The sequence below is a fragment of the Anabrus simplex genome, chromosome 11, assembly GCF_040414725.1.
Source record: "Anabrus simplex isolate iqAnaSimp1 chromosome 11, ASM4041472v1, whole genome shotgun sequence".
Lineage (NCBI taxonomy): Eukaryota > Metazoa > Arthropoda > Insecta > Orthoptera > Tettigoniidae > Anabrus > Anabrus simplex.
This window is the reverse complement of record NC_090275.1, coordinates 106,876,398-106,902,293: the sequence shown is the minus strand read 5'-3', so window position 1 is coordinate 106,902,293 and position 25,896 is coordinate 106,876,398. Positions and strand designations below refer to the sequence as shown.

The 25,896-nt window shown below is 42.4% G+C and overlaps 1 protein-coding gene across 1 annotated transcript in view; it reads left to right on the top strand.

Annotated features, from left to right (window-relative positions):
* The window catches only part of spri (sprint), a 648,574-nt gene that overhangs the window by 485,729 nt on the left and 136,949 nt on the right, over window positions 1-25,896 (top strand). The gene's annotated exons all lie outside the window — the stretch shown is intronic.

The window sequence follows — 25,896 nt, the reverse complement described above, 5'->3', positions numbered from 1 at the left end:
CAACTTTATCTTCGTATTATGATCCTTTCTACTTTTAAAACTTCCATTCAAGCTTGTTCATATATTAATACATTCCACACCATCTCTACAGTAATGGATAGAACTGTTGTCATGTATTTAACTTGGAAATCCGTCACCATGGCTATTTATTTATTCAGTTGTGGGTAAATTAATTTTATGTACATACATAACACTGCCGTATTTATAAATATTCCTTATTATTTCCAAAGGCCATTTCTCTAAGGTGTACTCTGATGTTATAAACTGACCTTTTTGTTCATAGAAAGCCCTTCGTGAACCTTCAATAATCTATATACATAAAAAGCACTAACATGTATGTTTCACAAAACTCAAGTTCTAAAACCAGAGGGACTTAAAAGGTGCAATTTGTACCAAAATCTTCCAAATCGTCTCAGTAGTACAGGAAAAATCTTGCATTTCTTGAAAAGTCTACAGAAATGTATTAATTAATACGGTCACCCAGTTTGTTTTGTCATCACTACCATAGAAACCACAAAGATGATGTGCACTCTACTTTCTATGCATGGCGTTGCCTAGGTCACAGAGCCTGCCCTTACTGTCAGCCATCTTTAAGACGAGCAATATGCTTTTCCTGCATGGCGTTGCCTAGGATACTTCTGCAGATGCTGCCTATAAGACTGAAAGTCACGGTTTACCTCAAGCAAGCAAGTCGTATAGCTTAGAATTTGACGCTGGCGCTGCGTATAAGAAGAGATCGCATCATATGAGTTTTGTATCTTGCAGTGAATGGCTGCGCTGAGTAATATAATGTAGATTTTGATAAATAGGATGGTTTTATTTCCTTTTAATTGCGCTAATATAGGAATGAAAGTTGTAATGAAAGAAAAGACCGTTTAGAGACTGAAAGTCATGCTTAATGTCAAGTAAGTCATATAGTTTTGCTCTTACAGTGGATGGTCAAACTGAGCAATAATATAGAGTCTGATAAAGTTATTGGTTTTGTTTCCTTTGCGCTTTCATCATGCCTCGACGGTGTGCTACTATAGGATATAACACGGCAAATACTAAAAGACTGTGCATACTACACAATAATGAAAGTTATGATCAGAGAGAAGACCGTTTAGAGATTAAAAGGTCAAACCAGTCTTTGCAGAGGGATAGGAAAACTTCCCTGGAACGAAACGATTATCTCAAGATTGTGAAAGACATAGGTCCCAAAGAAATAGATAAACGTCTATTAATGGAGAACAGCGTATGCTCAGAAATCACACCACATCATAATAATTTTGTAATCTATGGTAGAATTGTGATTCATTGCTGAACATTCTAACCGTTCATTTGATACTGTCCTGGATATAGAAGAGGCAGTACATTATCCAACTGAATTTTTAAATTATTTGACTCCTCCTGGAACTACTCTCCACAAATTGATTTTAAAGGTAGGTTCCCCTATATTATTGCTCTGCAACCTAAACACACCAAAATTATGCAATGGCACAGGATTGCTAATCAAATAGTTAAAAAAAAAATTCTACTTGAGTGCATGATCCTCACTGGGTGTAGAGCCAGTGAAACTGTTTTGATCCCTCAAATACCAATGATAATCACCGACCTACTATTTTAGTTTAAAAGGCTCCAGTTTCAAATAAAAAGTATGTTTTAGTATGACCATTAATAAAAAACAGGGCCAAACTAAATGTTACAGGTTACCCGAGCATTGAATGTTTTTCTCATGGTAAACTCTATGGCCCTGTCATGTATTACTTCCAAAGAAAATGTATTAGGGTTGGCCTCGGATAGAAAGTTACGTAATGTAGTATATAGGGAGATATTTAATATCTAAGACTATCCGTGCGAAGCTGGGGCAGGTCAGCTAGTAATATTAATAATTGTTAGTAAGCGGTATGCCTTAACATTGCAGTTGTGGTGGTTTTATGTTTATATGAAGTGGAAGAGTTCAAAGTGATGTTCTTAAAATTCAACAAATTCTCCTTGTCTAGAATTGTTAAGTGACAAAATTCTTTGATAACACTAAAATAGTGTAACTGAAATGTTGTTGGTTGTGAAATTGATCTCTCTCTCTCTCTCTCTCTCTCTCTCTTGTATCGTTCACGCAATTGGTCACGCGTGCCAATATAGGATACAACCTGACAAATACTAAAAGACTGTGCGTACTACGCAATAATGGAAGTTATGATCAGAGAGAAGATCGTTTAGAGACTAAAGGGTCAAACCAGTCTTTGCAGAGGGATAGGAAAACTTCCCTGGAACGAAATGTTGTGTCCGAGGAGGTTCTTGGTCCTCAGCCAGGCATGCTGCACCGAAGATGTTCAGCCCTGTTATACTCTTGATAATGTTCAACCATCGAGTGGGAACTCGTCCACGATCTCTCTTGCTGGGCACATTCCAAGAATGATCCAGTTTTTCTATGTTGTCATTCCCATGTCGCATAGTGTGGCCAGAGAATTGTAAAACTCTTTGTTTATATATTGATGATAATCTGATTCTGAGGTTGAGCTGGTTTATAATGGAATCATTGATGTGAAATTCTGTCCAAGGTATGCATAACATTTTTGTCAGCACCACATTTCAAAAGAATTGATTCATTTTTTTAATGTCGGTAGCATGAAGAGTCCACGTCTCAGTTCCATAGAGTAAAACTGAAAATACCAGAGTGGATACTATTCTCATTTTCAGTGGTAACGAGATAGAGAGAACTTTACGTAAATGGGACAAATTTTACATTTTTGCCCATAGTTGTTGTTCTCTTAATCTCAGGAGTCCAACTACCTGAACTGGAATTGAATGAATCAAGGTATAGCATTTCTGAGACATTCTCCAATTCCTTGAAGATGTCTGTGCTGGCTAATTTCACAACTCTATTAACAATCATCTATATATTAAAAGAGCTATTAAAATAGTTTTGGCAAATCTGCCCATCTGCTTTACTGGACCAATTTGCTTCATTATTGTTTTATTCTCTCCGGAATTATCTGCTGGTGAATCATGAGACATTGAGGGTTTCTAAGTTCAGCCAACTTTGAGTAATCATACAATCAAATCATTAAATGATCACTCCAATAATTGCAAGCGAAGGCTTACCCTAACCCACAGTACATTCTATAGTTAGCGGGTTGCTAAGCGACTAACACTTTCGTTAATATTCTGATCCAATGATATGATTTTCATCCTTAGTAATGTCATTGCATGCAGCCATGTTTGAGTATTACCAGTCAAGCCAGAGAGTATACACTTCCTCTGATCATGGAAGAATATTATTCTATGCTATGTATTCTTTGATTCTCTGACCTCCTCCAGCTTTTTAACATACTCAACAGTTGTCAGAACTTTCCTAATAACTTACATGCTGCCAATAGGAAACATTGATTTGTGCACTGATGGAAAGTTACCAAGTTGAGTAGCCTTCTGTATGACCATTACCAGTAATAAAGCGCAGGGACAACCTCTTGAAAAAGTGAGTGTCTTTGAAGTCTTGGGCAAGATTGTTTGAAAATGTTAAGATCCAGATACGCCCATTTGGTTGCAGCATAGTGAATACTGTATGAAAAGAAGTGTTATAATAGTACATTATGCAATGAAAATTATAAAACTTGCTTCGCTCATTTTATAAACATACTTGTGTCGTAATTATTGCCATTATAGGCGAGTTACATACAACTGTTATCAGTGACTGGGAATTAAAAGTGAGGGGGGGGGGGGTCAAAATTACGGACAACAAAATGCATGTAAAATGGAAGAAAAGCTACAAAGTGGTACATTATTTATGCTCTCTGGGAGAATTTGCACAGAGGGGTAAAGATTTTACCAATTTAATTGCGGTAATAACAGTTTTTGAGATATTGATTCAATACTAGACTACAGAACAAATCTCTCACCAAAGGAACAATATACAGTACATATGTATTGCAATTAAATAGAAGTACGGCGTGATTATACAATTAAAAGTCATTAGTATTTGACTACACACTAAGAAACTAACAGACAATAAAGAGACTGCCAGACGGATGAATGTGCGCGACAAATGGTGAATCATACTCCAGTGTCCTTGATCTCGGCAAAAAGACATACCACTGCTACCCTATTTCATAGCACATGCAACGTCTCCACTACTTAATGAGGCGCTATGCAAATCGGTTAGCTGCAATGAACGACATTTTGTACGTATTTCTGCTAATAATTAAAGAAAATAAACTAAAGAGCTAGCTGATAAGATAACGGGGCTAGTACATTTAAAAAAAAAAATCCAATAATTCCTAGTTTCAGCCGGCTAAAATAGAATAAAAATGTAATGTTTTCTCCACAAAGAACCCCCCTTAGTTGCTGTTACTAACTGTTATGCTCAACAATAATTATTTCTCTATTTAAAATATTCATAAATTTCTGTCGAGATGTTGCTTGACAGTTGAGTTTACTGAACAGAGTTATCATAACCTAGCTTTATTTCAAATACAAATTGTTTACTGTGCAGTTGATGAAGTCAGTTTGCAGGAATGTGCCGTGTGGTTGTGGAATATTGGAAGTAGGTGTATTGATGTTAATATGTGTGTCCTCGCGCAGCTGTGAACTTGCATCGGGAGATAGTGGGTTTGAATCCCACTGTTGGTAGCCCTGAAAATGGCTTTCCGTGGTTTCCCATTCTCACACCAGGCAAATGCTGGGGCTGTACCTTAATTAAGGCCACGGCCGCTTCCTTCCCATTCCTAGCCCGTTCCTGTCCCATCGTCGCCATAAGATCTATCTGTGTTGGTGCGACGTAAAGCAAATAATATGTGTGGCCGACATGTTTGATTTTGGAAACAAGTGCGAAGCTAGTGCATTGAGTGCAGGTGCAATGCTATCCTTACCTAATTGGTCAAACAGTTGTATCATAATGAAAATCTGAACTCTGATTGATGGAGAACCTGTATCATAATGAAACTTGAACTATGAGCCTCATTAAGATTCAGCTTTCTGGCATATAATATTTATATTTCGGCATCGTCAAGCATAAAATACAGTACACTGGTATTAAACGTTCATAAAACTATTGCAAAGGACAGGCAGAACAGTATGACTATGACAGGCATATCAAAACGTGTTATCTGACCGATTTACAACGAATGCTGCAGAGCAGCGCAGTTCCACTAGTTATTTTTAATCATTATTCTTCAAATTCATTTAGCTGGGTGTACAAATTTAATACATTTTTCTTTACTGCAATATTCTTGAAAAGGGGATAATGACCCAGCGGGGGACACAAATTATTCATTCAATTAACTTCAACTTTCAGGTTATTTGCGATTTCTCCTGCTTTTCCTTGTAACATTGGCCCACTCACAATTTTTGCTCGACCGGGCGAGTTGATCGTACGGTTAGGGGCGTGCAGCTGTGAACTCGCATCCGGGAGATAGTAGTTTTGAATCCCACTGTTAGCAGGCCTGAAGCTGGTTTTCCGTGGTTTACCATTTTCACACCAGGCAAATGCTGGGGCTGTACCTTAATTAAGGCCACGGCCGCTTCCTTCCCATTCCTAGGCCGTTCCTGTCCCATCGTCACCGTAAGACCTATCTGTGTCGGTGCGACGTAAAGCCCCTAGCATTAAAAAAAAAAAGAGAGATATCAAAAAGCTAGAGCGTTTCCCTGCAAAGACATGTGTCTTATGTAAAATGAGATTGTTTCCGTGGAAAAGTGTCCGAAGGGAGGTGTCTGCTGAATAAAGGTGTCCATTAGGGCAGGTTCAACTGTATTAACACCTAGGTGCTTCCACTCCATCAACACAGGAATTAAAACTGAGAGGACTTTTACTTGGTGAAACTTACAACCTGACTTTTCACCACGTTTACCTTCATACCATTGGCTGCTGTCCATCTCACAACTTTGTCAAGGTCTTTGTGCAGTCGCTCACAATCCTGTAACTTATTTATTACTCTTTACAGTATAACATCATTTGCAGAAAGTCTTATCTGTGATACCAGTTCCTTGCTCGTATCCTTTATATACTGTATATGTATCGTCATCGCCGGTTGCACCTCGTATCCGAGTGAATTTATTCTTCAGCAGTTTACATTTTCACACTCATAATGATTTGTGAATATGTTTCATATGACTTAGTATCCCAATCTTGGTATGAAACATACGTCCACACATATCACAGGGGAGGGCAGGGCTGAGCTTGACAAAGCTTCCATGCTTGTCATTCATCCTCTTCACATCATCGTAGTTCGTCTTCAAACACCGTAACTGATGTAAAAGCAATGTGGCGCCAAAGTATACGATTCTCAGCAAGCGTATTCCAGGATTGAGTGTTAATTCCAGCTCTTTTCATAGATGCTTTAGCGGACCCTTGAAACCCCTCAAAGGGGTTCCATGAAGTCTTGTGACAGAGCAGAGTTCACCATACAGGAATTGACAAGGAAGCCTGGTTTCACTCATGCGACGGACATGCCCTATCCATCTGAAACTGTGGCCAGCAATGGTAGCATCAATGCTTATAGCATGTGCTTTCTCAAGAACTGCAAGGTTGGTGAGGTCCTCCCATTTGACGTTCAAGATGGATCTAAGTTTTTGCACATGGAAACACTCTAGCTTTTTGATATCTCTGACAATAGAGGGTCCATGTTTCACAATTTGTGGGTGGGGGCAGTAGATTGACACCCACATCATTTCCTGCCTGTCATTAGAGGCAACTAAAAGGGACCCAAGGGGCTCATGACTTGGGAGCGTGGGTTGGCGGCCATGGGCCCTTAGTTGAGTCCTGACATTGCTTCCATTTACTGTACTTGTGCCAAGCTCCTCACTTTTATCTATCCTATCTGACCTCCCTTGGTCAACTCTTGTTCTTTTTTTGACTCCAACTGTAATAGGCATCGAGGCCTAGAGAGTCTTTCGTTTGCACACCCACCGTTGCCCTAGTCTTTCTTTGGCCATTACCTTCATTCTTTCTCTCTGATCAGTGTTACAGTATATAGAGGATGGTTGCCTGGTTGTCATCACTACATCACCACCAATAACACTGCCGTATGGAAACCCCTCCCCCCCCCCCCCCTTAATCATTTACAGGATCAAAGTTGATTTTTAAAATTACAGATAATTACTTGGCTTTTTAAAAACCTGAATATTATTTCACAAATGACGTTGAGTATGTCTTAATTCTGTGAACTTTAGCAGTTACTGAGCGATCAAAATTTGAATTTATTAAATTTAAGCTAACAAAAGGTGTATCTCCCTCCTTAAGCCAATCGTTCAACTACACTTTTGTTACATTTTTGAACATTTTTGTATCATTGTAGGTGAACGTGTAGTTATGTGCTACAGACAGGATGAGCATATTGTGTATCTTCTTACCGCTATTGACATGGACCTTGTCCCCTGCCATTCAGACCTAGCATGGAGGTCACCATCTCTCGACAACGTGTTCGTGTGACAGTAACTAAATAAGTACTTCTGCAACGTCATTTTATTCAAACACAGTGTCTTATCAGATCCTTAATCAGTGCCCTGAGTAAATACTTCTAGAGTTCTCTGTGATAAGACTCGGTGATACTTCTGTGTATATGATGTTTCGTTTGTTGACTGGATTATTGCTTTAAGAAGAAGTATGCCTGGGCAGCCATCCTGTCTTAATGCTAATCACAGGGATGAAGGTTTTGAAGAATGAAAATATCAGTGGAAGAATTACCTAGAGAGATAAGAGATCTAGATGTAGAAAACTAACCCCAGGTCCTGCTATGTCCAACTAGAAGACCCCAGTTAACCTCTTCCAGGAATTTGATTGCCAAATGTCACATGGAGCCAACTTTGCCCAGCTTTCTTCATTGGCTTAACTAGCAGCACACTAGCTAAACATATATGGATCCACTGCAGTACCTGTAAAACCCCCTAGCATAGGTCTTCCTGTCCCCATTCACACCAGGCACCATCAAACCACGTTTGATGAATGTTTCAAGCTTAGTCCTCAAACATTCACACCCTACTTCCCAACGTCTCACCCTTAGAGATTGTGGAGTTGGATATCAACTAGTTCTCAGGTCCAGGGAAGTACCCAGCCTTAACATTAGATAACAGATCCTTTTTTCCATTTTCTTGTGTGTCTTCCCCCTTTCCACGAACCTCGCCTCAACAGTGTCTACTTGCCAACAATGACCATTAATATTCTATCCTCCACTGATGAAGGTTGCAGCGGAGAATTTTGGACTCATGTTTTTCTTCTATATCCACAGGGTCGCTGCTCTCATTCTGTTTCCTAGACTTATTTTGCTCCTGCTAGTTTTCTTACCTGAGGACTTAAGGGCCAAGAATATTATAGTTACACTAACCAAAAACCAAACCACTTGGTGCAACAGCCTGGAAGGACCACGGCGTACCAAACAACCGCTGCTCAGCCCTAAGGCCTGCAGATTACGAGGTGTCCTGTGGTCAGCACGATGAATCTTCTTGGCCATTTTTTTGGCGCTCTAGACTGGGAATTCTATCTCAGCGTCAGATAGCTCCTCAATTGTAATCACGTAGGCTGAGTGGGCCACGAACCAGCCCTCAGACCCAGGTAAAAATCCCTGACCTAGCTGTGAATCGAACCCGGGACCTCACAGTAAGAGGCAGGCACGCTACCCCTACATCATGGGGCCGGCCAGTTACACTAACAGGCAAACTATAAGAACCTTACCATGACCAGAACTGTGTTGTCCCAATGTCTGAAATCATCACAGGTGACATTAGAAAACAAGCTTGTTGATTAACTTAATGTGACTATGTCAGTATTGGAAATGGAAAGTTTAAGTTCCCCAAAAGGGACTTAGACTTTTTTTTTTTTTTGCACCAATAGAGCAATTAAAAATATTAGATGTAAGGCTTCTTAGGCATTTGCTCTATAAACCAGCGTTTCGTCTTAGGCCTGACACTATACTCATGAGAGTGGGATGTATCAAGCCCTGCCCACTGATGCTGGGGTGTATTCAGGTGAATGACTGGCTGACAAAGGTTTTCATTTCCCTCCTCAAGGGGGGGAGGGGCAGGCTACTTAGAAGGTGATGCCTTCTCTTTGGCCAGGAGATTCGGCAGGTTTGGGGGATTGCAAGAGTAGGGTAATGGGTGATGTGGTTTGACTTGGTAGAGGAAGGCGACCTCTCATTGCCTCATTTTCTTGCTGTTGGACACAATTTATGTTACATATTTTGATAGTTACATTATTGTGATCAGAGGTACAGGAAGTTTTGCAGTTCATTTAAACTTATATCGTTATATATACGATCATGTATACAAACGAGGCTGGCCCTGCGGTGTAGGGGTAGCATGCCTGCCTCTTACTCGGAGGCTCCAAGTTTGATTCCTGGTCAGGACAGGGATTTTTCCCTGCATCTGAGGGCTGGTTCAAGGTTCACTCAGCCTATGTGATTACCATTGAGGAGCTATGCGACGGTGAGATGGCGTTCCTGGTCTATAAAGCCAAGAGGATCCATCGTGCTGATCACATGATACCTTGTAATCTGCAGGCCTTTGGGCTGAGCAGCAGTTGCTTGGTAGGTCATGGCCCTTCGGGGCTGTTGCGCCCATGGGGGTGGGGGATACAAGTGAGTGTTGATCATGTTAATTACAATAGTGGTTATGTATAGGATGAAGTATGTACATAGTTCATTACATTCTACCTTACAATATATATACAGGAATTACTACTTTCTACTGCAAATGAATATAAAAATTATACAATTTGGTTACACTGTAGTTATATATAGGTTGAGCTATACAGAGTTCATTACATTCTGCATTACAATATATACAGGAGTTACTAGTTTAAACTGCAAATGAATATAAAAATAATACAATTATATATATGTTGAGTTATACAGAGTTCGAGTTACTACTACTACTAAAGTGTTTTCATTCTTCCCTGAAGGGAGAGGCAGGCCTCTTAGACGGTGACGCCTTCTCTCAGGCCAGGAGATTTATTGCGGTGAAGGAGATGCTCTGGGAAGGTGAGAGGGTTGGCGGCCGTAGACTGTACTAGGAACTGTCCCGGCATTCGCCTTAGTGCAGGAGAATGGAAAACCACAGAAAACCATTCTCAGGATAGCCAACAGTTGGGCCCAGCTGTGAGGTCCAGCCCTGTCCCCATCTCCCAAATGCAGAGGCATAGAGCCATGGTTGAGCCGTGGCCACACCACCTCTGCCTGGTTGGCCAGTCAGAGTGCAGAGCTGTTGTACCACGGACCAGCCATGCCCACTTATGGGCCGAGACCCACTCTGCATCTACCGACCAGTTCAAATCATTAGTTCGAAGATGTTTTCATTCCCCACCCTGAAGGGGTGGGGCGGGTCACCTAGAGGGTTACGCCCTCTCTCTGGCCAGGAGAGGTGACGGGGATAAGGAGAAGTGTTAAATGAAGGAGAGGTGTAAAGCTTGGATGAAAAAGGAGAATTGACCTCTTGGCTAAGTAGTGCAGCGGAGATGGAACTTTATTCAAAAGAGACATAATACAGAATATTGACAGTACAGAGTATAAATAGAATGAGTTATATGGGGGTGCTAGGGAGAAGATGCTAGGCTAGGATATGGTAGAAAGAGGAGAAGTGAACAAAGGAAGTGAGGAGAAGGCAGGGGAAGTTAGGAGGAGGTGGAGGTGGGGGTACGTAGGGTGGTGGAGGTGGGACTGAAGATGAACGAAGATGAGGACGGGGCAGTGGAGGTGGAGTGTTAGGCCAGGGGCGACTGCGATATGTAGGAGGACTGTGGAGGGTTTGGGGAGGAGAATGGGAGGGTTCGACGCGATGGTGGCGACCATAGATGTGTATGCCGCGATCGATAAGGCGCTGGACGTTGGTAGAGGTTGGTAGTTGTACCCGTACCAGGAAGGTAGGTCCATCAGCATTGTATATACGGAATGCCCGTTGTACTGGAATGCCTGCCCGGTGAAAGTCTTGAGCTATGATGGCAGACGCAATGCTGGGACCCACGCCTCTGATGACACAGCTGCAAGTGAAGAGAGATCGCGGTGGTGCCTAAGGCGGCAGTACCACTGTCGTTGGAGGAGCGGTGGAAGATCCCTTGGCAGATGGCTTGGTCAATGAAAGTTGAGGTGGTAGAGCAGTGGTGGGAAGGGTGGGGAGAGAAGTGATCAGTTGGGGGGTAGGATAGGACGAAGTCATGGTGGTAAGAGAATGGAGAAGAGAGATGTGCACAGAAGTGGTGATAGTGGGGGTAGTGGTGGTAGTAGGGACAGGTAGTGTGGATGAAAGAGTAATAGAGATGGGAACCAATACGGGAGTGGGCATGGAAGATGTAGCTAATGGCGATAAGGAAGACAGAGGAGGCGGTTGGACATTACACACTACAGGTTCTTCATCGGTGTCGGAGTTGTCTTGAAGGTGGGGCGGTGTAGGTATCACTTGATGGAGGTGGCGATTGATCATCGCTCCATGTTCTTGAACGGAGAGGCGGGCAGTGGTTGAGTTGAAGTAGAGGAGGACCTCCTGTGCAGGATCAGAGCCGCAAAAAGAGACGTTGAACAAAGGAGACACCCCCTCGGGCGGAGGTCAGCTTAAATATCCTCGTCCGAGAGAGTGAGGTCGACGTCACAAATGACGCAGGAGTATATGACTGGGAACGGCCGTCCACCAACTTGGGGCCAGCCTATGTCTTGGCGATTCGGCGAGGTGCTGAGGTAGAGATGATATGGCACCCCGGCCAAACAAAAATTATGAGGTTGTACCACTGTAGAGACGACCAGTTTGAATTGCTTGCTTGAGAGGTTTTCATTCCCCATCCGAAGCAGGGGCGGGCTCCCTAGATCGTGTCGTGATCTCTCGGGCCGGGAGAAGGGAAAATAAGTAGAAGGTGTGATAGAAGAGGAAGATGGGTATAGCGATGTGAAAATTCATGGTGAAGTAACGGTGGGTCTTCTTGGCTGGGGAGTTGGGAATGATGGGAATTGTGCTCTAGGAGTGAAGTTTAAATGAATGTAGCAGGGTGGAAATGGAATGTGAGGAGTTGCAGAATTGTTGTGATATTGTTGAGGGAAGTGATGAAGAGTCGGATGATATCTAGCATTGGAGGTGGTTGATGGAAGAAACTAGGTAGGGAAAGGCGTGGGCAGACGGGTGGACTAGGTTGGAAGGGACGAGCTGGCCAGGGGCGGCAATATGGTGGGTTGAAATGTTGGCGAATAGGTTGAGGGGGGGAGAGAGAGGGCTCAACTTTATGACGATGGCGATAGATGTAAGCTCCATTGGCAATAAGTCGTTGGACATCTTCGGTAGTTGGAAGGTGTACGCGGACCATATACGTCGGGCCGGATGAGTTCTTGATCTGAAAGACGCGACGGACTGGGACGCCTTCGGCTTGAAGTTCCTGGAGAATCGTTCGAGCTGAGAGAGCAGGATCCACTCCGCGTATCACACAACTGTACATGGTGTGACAGGTCGATGAGGACTGCGTCGATGGTGGTGCGGCGGAGGCTGCTGCGTCGGCGGCGTGCATAGATGGTGGTGACGAAGACAGTGCTGCAGCTGTAGACGGAGATGTCTCAGTGGGCTGGTTCGGGTGTTGAGGTCCTTCAGGGGTAGGGCAGACAGGGAGGAAAGAAGTCATGAGAGGAGAAGGATGACATGTTATAACAGTTGTGACTGGGACAGAAGGATAGAGAGGGATGGAGGGCGTGGTGGTCGTTGTGACGGTGGTGGTGATGGGAGCTGTGTAGAAATGAGAGGAAGATGGTTGGGACAGAGTCCACTGTGGTGGTGCTTCATCGGCAAAGTACGAAGGACAAGACGTCACTCGATGGATCTGGAGGTCCAAGTAGATTCCGCTGGCGAGAAAATGTGAAACGGCGTCAGCTGAGTGGAGATGTAGCAGGACCCGACGTGTAGGAACAAAGTCTTGCAGTATCCTTGAGACACTTCGGGCTGGGACGTGTGCCAGTTGGAGTTTGGCAAGTAAGTCCTGGTCAGGGAGGACGGGATCGATGTCATGGAGCACGCAGCTAGACATGGTGCTGGGGAGGCTGACTACCAACTAGGTGTTGGCCCAGTATACTGATTGAATCGGCGGGAAGCTAAGTTATAGATGGTGAGCCACCCGGCCGAGCAAAAATGATTTGAAGGTGCGATGGAGTTTGGTGCAATCCAAATCAGAGATGTGTCCCCAGTTCGAATTTATCAGAAGCTCATTAGTAGAAGCACAGTCTGACAACTGCATATGGGAGATAAATATCCACAATGGAATTATTGCCTGCCTAGCAATTCCTAACAAAAAGTCTAAGTTCCTGATGAGGGCTTTGAATATTCTTTTTTTTTTTTTTTCACCAGTAGAGCAATTCAAAAAATTAGCTTTAAGACTTTTCAGGTATTTACTCTACTGTATGAACTAGCATTACAGATCAGTATGGCTTACATCTAAGTACTGGAAAGGAACAAATAAGTGTATGTAAGTGGGAGTTCAGAAAGAGATTACATTGTTGCTATGTCTTTAATGCATTAGTAATACCCCTTAAATGCTCTGTTCCTGAACATACAGAGAAACAACTTTATTCAGAAATAAAGTGAGGCTACTATTGATGCTTTCATGGCCCCTACATACAGACATGATACTGTATAGGCTTTGAGGCTTATGCCGTGTCAAGAAAATAAGGTGAAATTTCTTAACGTTTCACTGAGAACTGTGCTCTGCGTCAACAGAAGAAAATCTTGACTGTCCATGAGAAAGGCTTCTTTAACAATGACTTTTTGAAATTTAGAACATTATAATAGAAGTGGAAATGGTACGTTCATTCATCACCAGATGGCTCCCTGGATATGGCACAGCGCTAGCGTTCGAAGCAGAAGCTGACCGAACCATCCGAATCAGTCTAAGAAGGTTACATAACATGTGTACGTAACATATGACATAGACAGGTGTTTAACATTGACACAAGCCTGGAATGAAACATCTGGCGATGGGGAACGTATAAAATTTGGAAAACACCGAGACGAAATAACAATAGTGAGGCTGTTCCATTCAGGAAATGCAGTATTACACAGCTTACTGATCTGTAAATATCTAAAAATGAAGAGAAAACTAAAATTTGATACAGTTTGAAACTACAAATAGGTTTATATTTGATCTCTAGAGTTTATTTTAAGTCCCGTATAAATGGTGATTGATGATTTTGATACAATCTATTAAGATGATTTCACAGATGCCTAATAGTTCTTTCCAGTTCAAACTTTTTAAAGAAATCTGAGACTATTCCTCTTTCTCAGAAACAAGATCATAAACTTCAAACTTTTGAGTTCCATATAAGGGAGATAAATTTTTTCGTGTAATAGTCTTCATACTTTCTGTGTATTGCTCGTTTCTCTCTTTCAACTGTTCAGGATCATTGTTTTCAGGCGGTATTTGAAGATGCTCAAAAATGTAAAAGAACTCCAGGACGAAATTCCGGCATCTCAGAATTTTCAAAAACCATACAAGTAGTTATTGGGACGTATTTTTAAAAATTCTTTTAGGGCCTTTGAAGACCATGTCAATCAGGCTAACAGTTAATACATTTTTGGAAATTTTTTTCAGCCCAGAATCAGTGCATTCTTTCTCTGGCAAACTGTCTTCTTTCCTCGTCCATCCTTTGTCCTGTTTTGTGTTCTTTGTGGAAGCCCTTGAAGTTGTTAATTTTCATTTTTTACAGTGCTAGTTCTGAGATGTCTTCTCACTTTAGTAAAACCATTTATTTATTTATTTATTTATTTATTTATTTATTTATTTATTTATTTATTTATTTATTTATTTATTTATTTATTTATTTATTTATTTTATTTTTTATTTTTTTATTTTATATTTATTTATTTAGGGCCATTAGAGAGGCATTTCTGGAAGCTTTTTTGCAGACCAGAAGTGTTGCATTCTTTCTCTATTTACATTGTATGGCCTCTTTTGGACCACTTTAGTCAATTTTGTAAAAAGGGTTCTTCAGTTTTCTGTCAGAGCTATACTTCTTCATTCTCTTGGATCTTTCTTTCGTCTGAAATCACCCGTCCCATTGTCCGTCTGTTGATCCTGATCCTGGTTTGTAGTCTGGTTTTTATTTGTTCGTAAGTTTTTGATTCTGTCTGTTTTGTTTTTTAAATCTTCTATTGTAATTTGTAGTTACCTAATATCCTCCTTGATTTTTGTAATCCAGCTAATGTTGCTCTTACTGTTCCATAATTTTTCAATAATTTTGCTGATGATCCTGTTTTATGGAGTCCTGAGTAGATGTCCAAAGAATGAGATTTGTTTCTTCCTGATTGTGTTCCTTACTGGTTCCATTTCCTTGTAGACTGTTTCAATACAAGCTAGTGACCATTGTCCATTTTCATGGTAGTTTTTGTTTATGCACATTCTGATTCTTCTTCTCTTCAGTCATCTCCTTACAGGCCATGAAGGCCCTTGGAGGGGTGGAAGGTAAAGGCTTCCACTATCCATAACCTCGGCACTTGATGGGGTAGAGTGGTTAGCTCTATGCCCGGCCGCCTTCGCCCCCAGGGCCCTGTTTCATAAAACTAACTAATAATATTAGCTAATAATATTAGAACTCATAAAAATAATTATTAGTTAACCAAATTCTGTTTCATAAAGAGTTACACATGACTAATAAAATATCTTCACTAATAATATTAGTTCATTAGTCAGCTGATACAAATGGAGGTTAGAATCGGTCTGTTGCATATGTTCTTGGTTTGGGTTTGTTCCTCGCAGTAGGCTAATGCTTGACTACAACTGACTATTAATCCACATGTTCAAAAGGCTCACTTGATATTTTCGTTGTTATGAATAAGATACATGTGGAAATGGATAAAAGAAGTGAAAATAATGTGAGAGAAGAAAGTTACTTTGCAGAAAGTGATTGAGTTAAAGCGTCAACTATTCGCAGCCTTTTGCACACTATAACTCTCCTTGTTCCTTTTACTTTTTTATTTCATGTGCTCTTAAAAATCTCTGAGATGGACTCAAAATCTTTGTTTACTACGCCCTATTGGTGGGGGCAGCAGGATAACAGCCACGGTATCCCCTGCCTGTCGTAAGAGGCGATTAAAAGGGGTCCCAGGGCTCTCAACTTGGGAGCGCATGTTGGCAAACATGGGGCATTGAGATGAGTCCTGCCATTGCTTTAACTTACTTCTGCCAGGTTCATTTTCATCTACCCTTCTAACCTCCCTTGTTCAACTCTTGTTCTTTTCCGACCCTAACAGTATTAGGTTGCGAGGCCGAGAGAGTCTTTCATTTTCACGCCCATCGTGGCCCTTCTCTTTCTGTAGCCGATACCTTCATTTTTCTAAATGTCGGATCCTTTCCATTTTTCTACCTGATTAGTGTTATTATAGATGATGGTTGCCTAGTTGTAGCCTACTTCCTCTTAAAACAATAATCATCACCAGCATCATCTTGGTTTATTTGTGATACAAGCCAAGATTTTAAAGGATACCTGGAGTGTCCGAGCAGAACTGCACTAGAGAAACACAATGATACTGTGTATCACTACGGTACCAACCGGTGGAGTGCAATGCGAAGCTGCTATTGTAAGGTTATGCTTCATTCCTTGCAGTGAAACGTTCTATTACCAATCCTATCAAGCAAATACTCAGTAGTTCTGTAATCTAACCTAAATCTCCCATTGTATTCATATGTTTGTTATATTCCAGTACAGGCTGTTTTTGACGTAACGTTTATTGAACGGTGAATACCTACACTCGTTCCTTATCACTATTTGAATGAGAGTCGACCATTTCAGTGATCTTCATGATTTTATGCCAAAATATTAAAATAATGCTCACTTTGGTTTCACTAATAATATGAATTATGAGTCAAAATACACTCATCGAAATAACCCTAATAATATGAGTAACTTTTATTAGTCATGTTGTCTATGAAACAATTTACTAATATTATTAGGAACATCTACTAATAATTTCGACTCATAAACTAATAACTAATATTATTAGCTAATAATTTTATGAAACATAATACTATAATTATTAGTTAATATTATTGGTTTCTTACTAATAATATTAGTGAAAGATGTTTTATGAAACAGGCCCCAGGAATTAACCTGGTACTCATTTTTGGTATAGGCTGAGTGAACCTCAGGACCATGTGCTCCTCCGGAAGTGGAAATCTAGTTTCTAAAATTTTACGACTTCCTGACAGGGATTCGAACCCACGTCCTTCTGCATGAACCGCGAACGCCTTTACTGCCTCGCCCAGGCAGCCCCTCTTCTTCTTTTAATCTTGAATAATGTGTCTATTTGTGCAGTGTTACTTCTTTTGAAAATGGTTTCACTAGCGTATGTTATTTGTGGTAGTGGAACTTTTTATTTTGTGGTTATTGAGAGGCGTTTTTTATTGTTCGTGTTCTTTGTAATATATTGTGCTCTGGTTAGTTTATTTACCCTATTATGCCATGTCTGCTTTCCTTCTTCTTCTTTCGTTTCACCCTCTTTAGGGTATGATGAATCAATCATTTTTCTGTGTGTTGTTCTTTCCTTAGTGCCCAGTGTTTCTTCATTATTTCTGATCTTCGTTTCCTCTCGTCTTCCGAGATAACAGGTTTGGTTTTTAATGTTGATTTGTCTCCGAACCTTATATTTTCATCTTTAGTTATTACTTTAGCTGTTCAATTGAATTTTCTGTAACTTTTAATTCTACTAGGTCTCTTTCAGTTTCTTTAAACCAGTTGGGTTTTGTGGTTACAGATGAAGTCAAAGATTTGTTTGGTTAATCTATTAGAGTTCAGTCTGAGAAGATGACCATAAAAAATTATCCTTTTTTGCACAGTATCTGAGGGTTTTTCAAATTTCTTGTAGAATGTTTCATGGATGTACCGGTATATTATCTTACTAATTATTATCCTGAAATTTTGGACCTATGATCTTTCTTAAAATTTTCCTTTCTTTTAGCTCAAGTTTCTCCATCTGACCTTTGAAATTGATGTTTAGTGTTCCTGCTGTGTGTATCTTTTGTTAGTTGGAAGGCCAGTTCAAGTTTATTTTTCCTGGATTCCATTGCTTTGCATTCCACACCATTGAAGCTAATCCTTTCTACGAGATATTTTAATTCTTTTACTGTTTCAGTATTTTGTTCTTGGACTTCGAGGTATTTATGTGGGGTGTTTGAAGTTTGTCATGAATTTGGTTTTTTCGAACGAGATGTGAAGACCTATTTTAGCTGCTTGTTTCTCTAGTTCAAGGATTTACTCCCTTGCTTCCTCCATTGTTTCATCTGCAAAAACAATACAGTTGATTTTAAGGTTCTTCTAATTCCACTCTTCATATTTTTGTTCCATTCTCTAACTAGTTCCTCAAGGTTATATGCTATTATTTCTCCTAAATATTTAAATTTGTCAACAATTTTGATTTCTTGTTCTACTGTTGTTATTTTATTTATGAGTGATTGGTCAGTTAACATGATTTCTGTCTTTTTGAAGGATATTCTAAGGCCAATATTCTGCGCTATTTCCTGTAGTGATTTATTTTGTTGTAGCAAGGTAATCGGCGAATCCCAGGCAATTTAAGTTTATGTTGTCTTTGAACCTTCCAGTTTTTATGTTCTTCGGGTTATCCTTGTGCCATTCTCTTCAAATATTCCGAGGCACAGTTAAACAGGTACTCGACCTGTCGTAAACCTGTTTTGTGAGAAATGACTCAGAAAATTTCCCTTTGAACTTGACTTTAGATTTTGTGTTAGTAATAGTTACGTGGGTGAGAGCAGTAGAATAGCACCCATGGTATCTCCTGCCTGTTGTAAGAGGCGACTAAAAGTGGTCCCGGGGGCTCTCAACTTGGGAGCGTGGGTTGGCAACCATGGGACGCTCAGCTGAGTCCTGGTATTGCTTTCACTTACTTGTGAAGGGCTCCTCACTTTCATCTATCCTATGCGACCTCCCTTGGTCAACACTTGTTCTTTTTCGACCCCAACGGTATTAGAGCACTCGAGGCCTATGGAATCTTTCATTTTCACGCCCTTGATGTCCGACTGGTTGGCTGAATGGTCAGCGTACTGGCCTTCGGTTCAGAGGGTCCCGGGTTCTATTCCCGGCCGGGTCGGCGATTTTAACCTTCATTGGTTAATTCCAATGGCCCGGGGGCTGGGTGTTTGTGCTGTCCCCAACATCCCTGCAAATCAAACACCACACATAACACTATCCTCCACCACAATAACACGCAGTTACCTACACATGGCAGATGCCGCCCACCCTCATTGGAGGGTCTGCCTTACAAGGGCTGCACTCGGCTAGAAATAGCCACACGAAATTAAAATTTAAAAAACGCCCTTGATGTCCCTTGTCTTTCTTTGGCCGATACCTTCATTTGTCGAAGAATCAGATCCCTTCCATTTGACTCTGATCAGTGTTATATAGAGGATGGTTGCCTAGTTGTACTTTCTCTTAAAACAATAATCACCACCACCACCACCACCATCGGCCCTGTTGTCGCCAACCCACGCTGCCAAGTTAAGAGCCCTTGGGGCCCCGTTCAGTCCCGTCTTACAACAGGCTGGAGATAACGTGGCAGTGGCGTATACTGAGGGCTACCAAGGCTATCGGTGAAGCTCAAACCACCGAGCTCGATAGCTGCAGTCGCTTAAGTGCGGCCAGTATCCAGTATTCGGGAGTTAGTGGGTTCGAATCCCACTGTCGGCTGCCCTGAAGATGGTTTTCCGTGATTTCCCATTTTCACACCAAGGAAATGCTGGGGCTGTACTTTAATTAAGGCCATGGACGCTTCCTTCCCACTCCTACCCCTTTCCTGTTCCATCGTCGCCATAAATCTGTGTCGGTGCGACGTAAAGCAACTTGCAAAAAAAAAAAAAAAAAAAAAAAAAAAAAAAAAAAAAAAAAAAAAAGCTCAAACCTCAAATGAGAACAATGGAAAGCTAAAGAACGTTATAACGTAACCACTGACACATTATTCCATTTACAAAACTTGAAATCAATGAGAAAAAACGTCGCACGTGTTATTGAGAGCAAGGCATCAGGCTCTGCGTTCCTTTCCCCTCGACCCTCCTCGCGCGGATTGCTGCTGTATGTCCGATATGTGTGGGGACCGGAGGGATAGGTGTGCTAGGCTTCGGTCCGTCAGATCGCCAATATCGCCAATGCTAAAGGCTAGTACACACCTAGCGACAAAGTTGCGGGACATTGTACGGGGACAGTTGCCAGACACTGTCCCTAGACTGTTGCGAAACAATGTCCTGCGTCCACATCTATAGAGCCGGTTGCACCACAGGAAACGGCGCGAAATGGTGCAAGAAATTGCTTTATGTGCTCTTAATGTTGTGAATCTTTTTCTCCATCTCGTGAATGGACATAGTGAACTTTTTAGCCAGAGACTCCATTGCTTCCCTCCTTTCGTCCCGGTTTTTATACTCGGTAGACATAACATCCCAAAAACGAGGGAGGGTGTGTAAATCCTCAATGATTTTTAGAGTAGTTTCCGTCGCAAAACAACAAAACACGAAACACAACACCAACACGTGGCGGCTACCTGCACACTAGCATCGGCGTGCCCGGGACTTAGTCTCGCGACGCGTCCAGACTACATCATGTTGCGCAACATTTGTATCATGCATCCCATTTCGAATGGGAGACCTGCGACATGCAACTTTTGTATCGCGACAGTCCCAAACACGGAAGAAATGTCGCAGGACATCCCTGGGACTAACTTGTCGCTTGATGTGTACTAGCCTAACTATCTATCAACCGTGCGTTTCTCATCGTATGTACTTTCTCACCTCATCCTTCTGACTTAATATAGATAACAGAGTGCTGATATTTCACTTTACTTCTACATCCTTGTAAGATGACACAGCAAGGCAGATGTTATAGGAGCAATACAGTTTTCTTTTTATAGGTAACAGTACAGTAGATGTGCTCAAATGAAATGCAATATTTCAAATTTAGTGTTCTCTTTTGTTGGTTGGAATCGAGCCCGTGATCGTCGGTCGGACACCACCAGTGATCTCCCGAGGGAGCTGAGAAACCAGTGAACGATGGGTACGACCGCTGGTAATGTTGTAAAATTCAAAATTTTAATTTAATAATAATCTTTCTTTTTCTACCACTTTTCCCACATCTATGGGGTCGCGCGTGCGAACTGTGTAGCACATGTGGATTTGTCCCTGTTTTACTGCCGGATGCCCTTCCTGACGCAACCCTATATGGAGGGCTGTAATCACTATTGCGTGTTTCTGTGGTGGTTCGTCGTTTAGTGTGTTGTCTGAATATGAAGAGGAAAGTGTTGGAAAAAACACCAACACCCAGTCCTCGGGTCGGAAGAATTAATGAGGCGCGATTCAAATCCCCGACCCGGCCGGGAATCGAACCCGACTCTGAAACGAAGGCCTCAACGCCGACCATTCAGCCAATGAGTCAGACGATGATAATAATAATAGTGCATGGCATTTGTATAGATTTGGTGGTGACCGAATGAAGATGAAATACATGGCGAGGATGCCATAAACACCCAGTCCTCAAGCCAGGGGAAGAGTACGAGGGGTTTATTTCTGAGAATTGAATCGGGGCCATCGGACCAAAGGCAAGCATTATATCCATTTAGCCACAAAGCCGGACTATAATTTTTTAAACCTTAGGCTACCATCTTCACTGATCAGGTGTTGAGTATTCACAGTAGCAGGGACCAGGGCAGTAACTTATGAAGCGGCCTTGACAACGCAGCAGGCTTCCCCGTTGGCTATTGGCTGCAGCTCAAAACGCTTAAGATTCGACGTTCACTAAACCAACAATCGAAGAAAAGGGCTAACCTAAGTCTAGTGGTAGTCCACGTCTTTATCCCAGCATACGCCACTGTACCGTGGGTTGTATTCTACTGCCCCCACCTATATGGAGAGGAGATAAATAAATTGAGATTAACGCCAGAAAGATAATAATTATAAGTACGGTAGTAATAGTTCGTGTAGGTTTATGAGCAAGAAACATAAAATACAGTAACGATGATACTGAAAATGGTTCAGTGAATACATTATAGCCCACAGCATGTATCAACTATGAAGGAACATGCTTAGCACACACACACACTACAGTAAGTACACCTGTAGCCCCCAAAACGCTTTCCATAGAATGGCGCGCTCGTTCTTCAGCTCGCCCGTTTACAAACGAACATCAGCTTTACACAAATGATGATGAACATGGCTTCACGTGACCCCTACTTCGAGTGATATCGGCAGCCTATTTGTTGGCAAAGGTGACCACAGCCAAAAGCACAAAGATGCTGAATTTTGTCGAAAACCGTTAAGAGTTACGAAGAAAATGCGTATTACGTTTCTTGTAGGAATTTTAATTTCAAGGTCACACGGTACACTTTAATTTTTATAGGGCCAACCGTTTATCCGTTATTTTAGTTGAGGTAGGGAGAAAAATCCAAATTTGGGACATGCCCCCGTAAAATCCCCCACTAGTTCGAAACAGTGAAATACATCAGAATCTAAAGTATCCTTTGCGTGACTGAGGATTTCAAGCCATATCTTTTCCAAATTTCAGCTCAATCGGCTCAGAAGTTTTCAGGTTTATCCGGAACAAACAGACAAGCATAAATTCATTTTCATTGATAATATAGATTATTATTATTACTACAAAAAAGGTCAAGAGGAATGCAGAAAAAGTTGGAATTACATTATATATGTTCTACAATAGAAGAGCGTTCAAAAGAAGAAAAAACAGTCTACAATCGTTTGAAGAGAAACCACAAAAACGGAGACTCGAACGGAGATGAGAAGCGAAAGAATGAAGAAGTTTTCGAAAGAGAAGTGAAGAAAGGCCGATAAACCTTAAGTTCTGTGCGGTTGGCTAAATTCGGAAGAGAAAATTGCTATTAGGTAAAATACCCGTTCTTTATACGGATTTATGAGCAAGGATTAAAGTCGTTAAATTAATGTGACTCATAAGGTGTCTCACAACACGCTTTTTAGACAATATTTACGACCTTCTGATCGGGTTCATAAATATATTTGTCTTGCCCACGCAACACGCCACGTAAAGCTGGCCGTGACTGAAGCACGGATTATAAGATGCGGTACTACAACCTTTATTGTCTGACCTTGCAACTTGTTTAATGACATTGCAGAGGCCAAACCGCTGTCTCTTGAAGTTGAATGGCAACAAGTCTGATGTTATTATTGGGATGCCAGGGATGGAAACATGCTTGTCTTTGGCACAGCCTATGAAAATAAAGCCTTCCATAATATTTAGCCTGATGGATTTAACAACCATTCTGCTGCCGATACACGGTTTGGGTGCACCCAAATAGCGCGTCAACATAACCGGTGCGCCCACTTTGAGATGGAGTTTGTGGGATGCAACACCAAATATTTCCAATGAGTTTAAAAATTCCGTTGTATAACTAACGGCCTGTTCATCGGCCAGAATGGTGTAAATAGAGAGGAAGGTAGTGCTCTCCTCGGGTAACAACTTCGTGATCTTCTTGACGGAGTTTAAATGCTCATTTTTTAATACAACGATCGCGGATCCACACGACATTTTCCGGCAGGTGTTGATCTCGTCAGCAGGGTTACCTTTCTGTATGATTGTCAACGTCTGCCAGAAGTTCCCGGCCAACAAAACCACCAGACCTCCCACCGACTAGTTGTTGCTGCTCCTCAGATCCTGCAGTGTGCGGTCAAGTGCCTCCAGAGTAGCGCTGTGAAGAGGAGGCGGACCTCCTGTTGATTGAATCGGATAATACGATTACAGCGCTCCTCCGGTGATCTCCGGTGCTACCGACGGAGGCAAAGCAGTTACGGAGCTTCGGAGGTTAATCGGAGGGCCGCCTCCTATTCGCAGCAGTAGCTCCGAGTGTAAGGACGTAGTGGGCTGTAATTTCAAACTTACGTCCATGAATGTAGGCGCCCTATAAAAATCGTTACCTATATACACAAAAATTGATCTATATCACCGATATTCCATACAATACCCCTTAGCAAAGAACGTATAGTCATTCAGAGTAATTAATGCATCCTCTAATTTGTTATCAAGAAAATGTAATTATATCGACATATGATACATATCCCATATACCTGTAGGTATAAGCCCTGTAGATACAACAAGCAATATATCTAAATAGGTTCAGTTGTTTCTCAGAAAAGTGCAGGCCCTGCCTGTGCAGAACTTACACAGTACACTTCATTCATTATTATTATTATAATTATTATGGAAATATTCCCATTTTATTGGCGCTAGAATACAGTAGTTTCAAGTTAAATTTGAATTCGCTTTTAATTTCTGGACATATGAAAAAAACGCGAAAGACGTGCAGAAGTATGGGCTAATTACACTGACTGACAGTGACAATGCAACACCAAGGAGGAGTGGTTCGAAAGGGATGAAAGTTGGGGAAAAAACAGAGACGGCACGGACGAATAATTGATGTTTATTTCAAACCGATATGCAGGTTACACAATGCGCACGGCATCGACTCAGTAGGATGTAGGACCACCGCGAGCGGCGATGCACGCAGAAACACGTCGAGGTACAGAGTCAATAAGAGTGCGGATGGTGTCCTGAGGGATGGTTCTCCATTCTCTGTCAACCATTTGCCACAGTTGGTCGTCCGTACGAGGCTGGGGCAGAGTTTGCAAACGGCGTCCAATGAGATCCCACACGTGTTCGATTGGTGAGAGATCCGGAGAGTACGCTGGCCACAGAAGCATCTGTACACCTCGTAGAGCCTGTTGGGAGATGCGAGCAGTGTGTGGGCGGGCATTATCCTGCTGAAACAGAGCATTGGGCAGCCCCTGAAGGTACGGGAGTGCCACCGGTCGCAGCACATGCTGCACGTAGCGGTGGGCATTTAACGTGCCTTGAATACGCACTAGAGGTGACGTGGAATCATACGCAATAGCGCCCCAAACCATGATGCCGCGTTGTCTAGCGGTAGGGCGCTCCACAGTTACTGCCGGATTTGACCTTTCTCCACGCCGACGCCACACTCGTCTGCGGTGACTATCACTGACAGAACAGAAGCGTGACTCATCGGAGAACACGACGTTCCGCCATTCCCTCATCCAAGTCGCTCCAGCCCGGCACCATGCCAGGCGTGCACGTCTATGCTGTGGAGTCAATGGTAGTCTTCTGAGCGGACGACGGGAGTGCAGGCCTCCTTCAACCAATCGACGGGAAATTGTTCTGGTCGATATTGGAACAGCCAGGGTGTCTTGCACATGCTGAAGAATGGCGGTTGACGTGGCGTGCGGGGCTGCCACCGCTTGGCGGCGGATGCGCCGATCCTCGCGTGCTGCGCCTGGACCCCTCGCACGTGCCACATGTCCCTGCGCCAACCATCTTCGCCACAGGCGCTGCACCGTGGACACATCCCTATGGGTATCGGCTGCGATTTGACGAAGCGACCAACCTGCCCTTCTCAGCCCGATCACCATACCCCTCGTAAAGTCGTCTGTCTGCTGGAAATGCCTCCGTTGACGGCGGCCTGGCATTCTTAGCTATACACGTGTCCTGTGGCACACGACAACACGTTCTACAATGACTGTCGGCTGAGAAATCACGGTACGAAGTGGGCCATTCGCCAACGCCGTGTCCCATTTATCGTTCGCTACGTGCGCAGCACAGCGGCGCATTTCACATCATGAGCATACCTCAGTGACGTCTGTCTACCCTGCAATTGGCATAAAGTTCTGACCACTCCTTCTTGGTGTTGCATTTGCTCTGTCAGTCAGTGTATTTACGAGCGGACGGAGGAGTTCAAACGGTTCAAGTCTGTAAGTGCTGCGCTGTAAAACATGGCACAAATGACTCCTAAACTACGGCTCCGCGGTGTAGGTGGTAACGCGTCCGCCTGTCACCTGGCGGCCCCGGGTTCGATTCATGGTCCGGTCAGGGTTTTTTAATTGTAAATTATTAATATCTCTGGCCTGGGGACTGGGTGTTTGTGTCATCCTTAACGTTC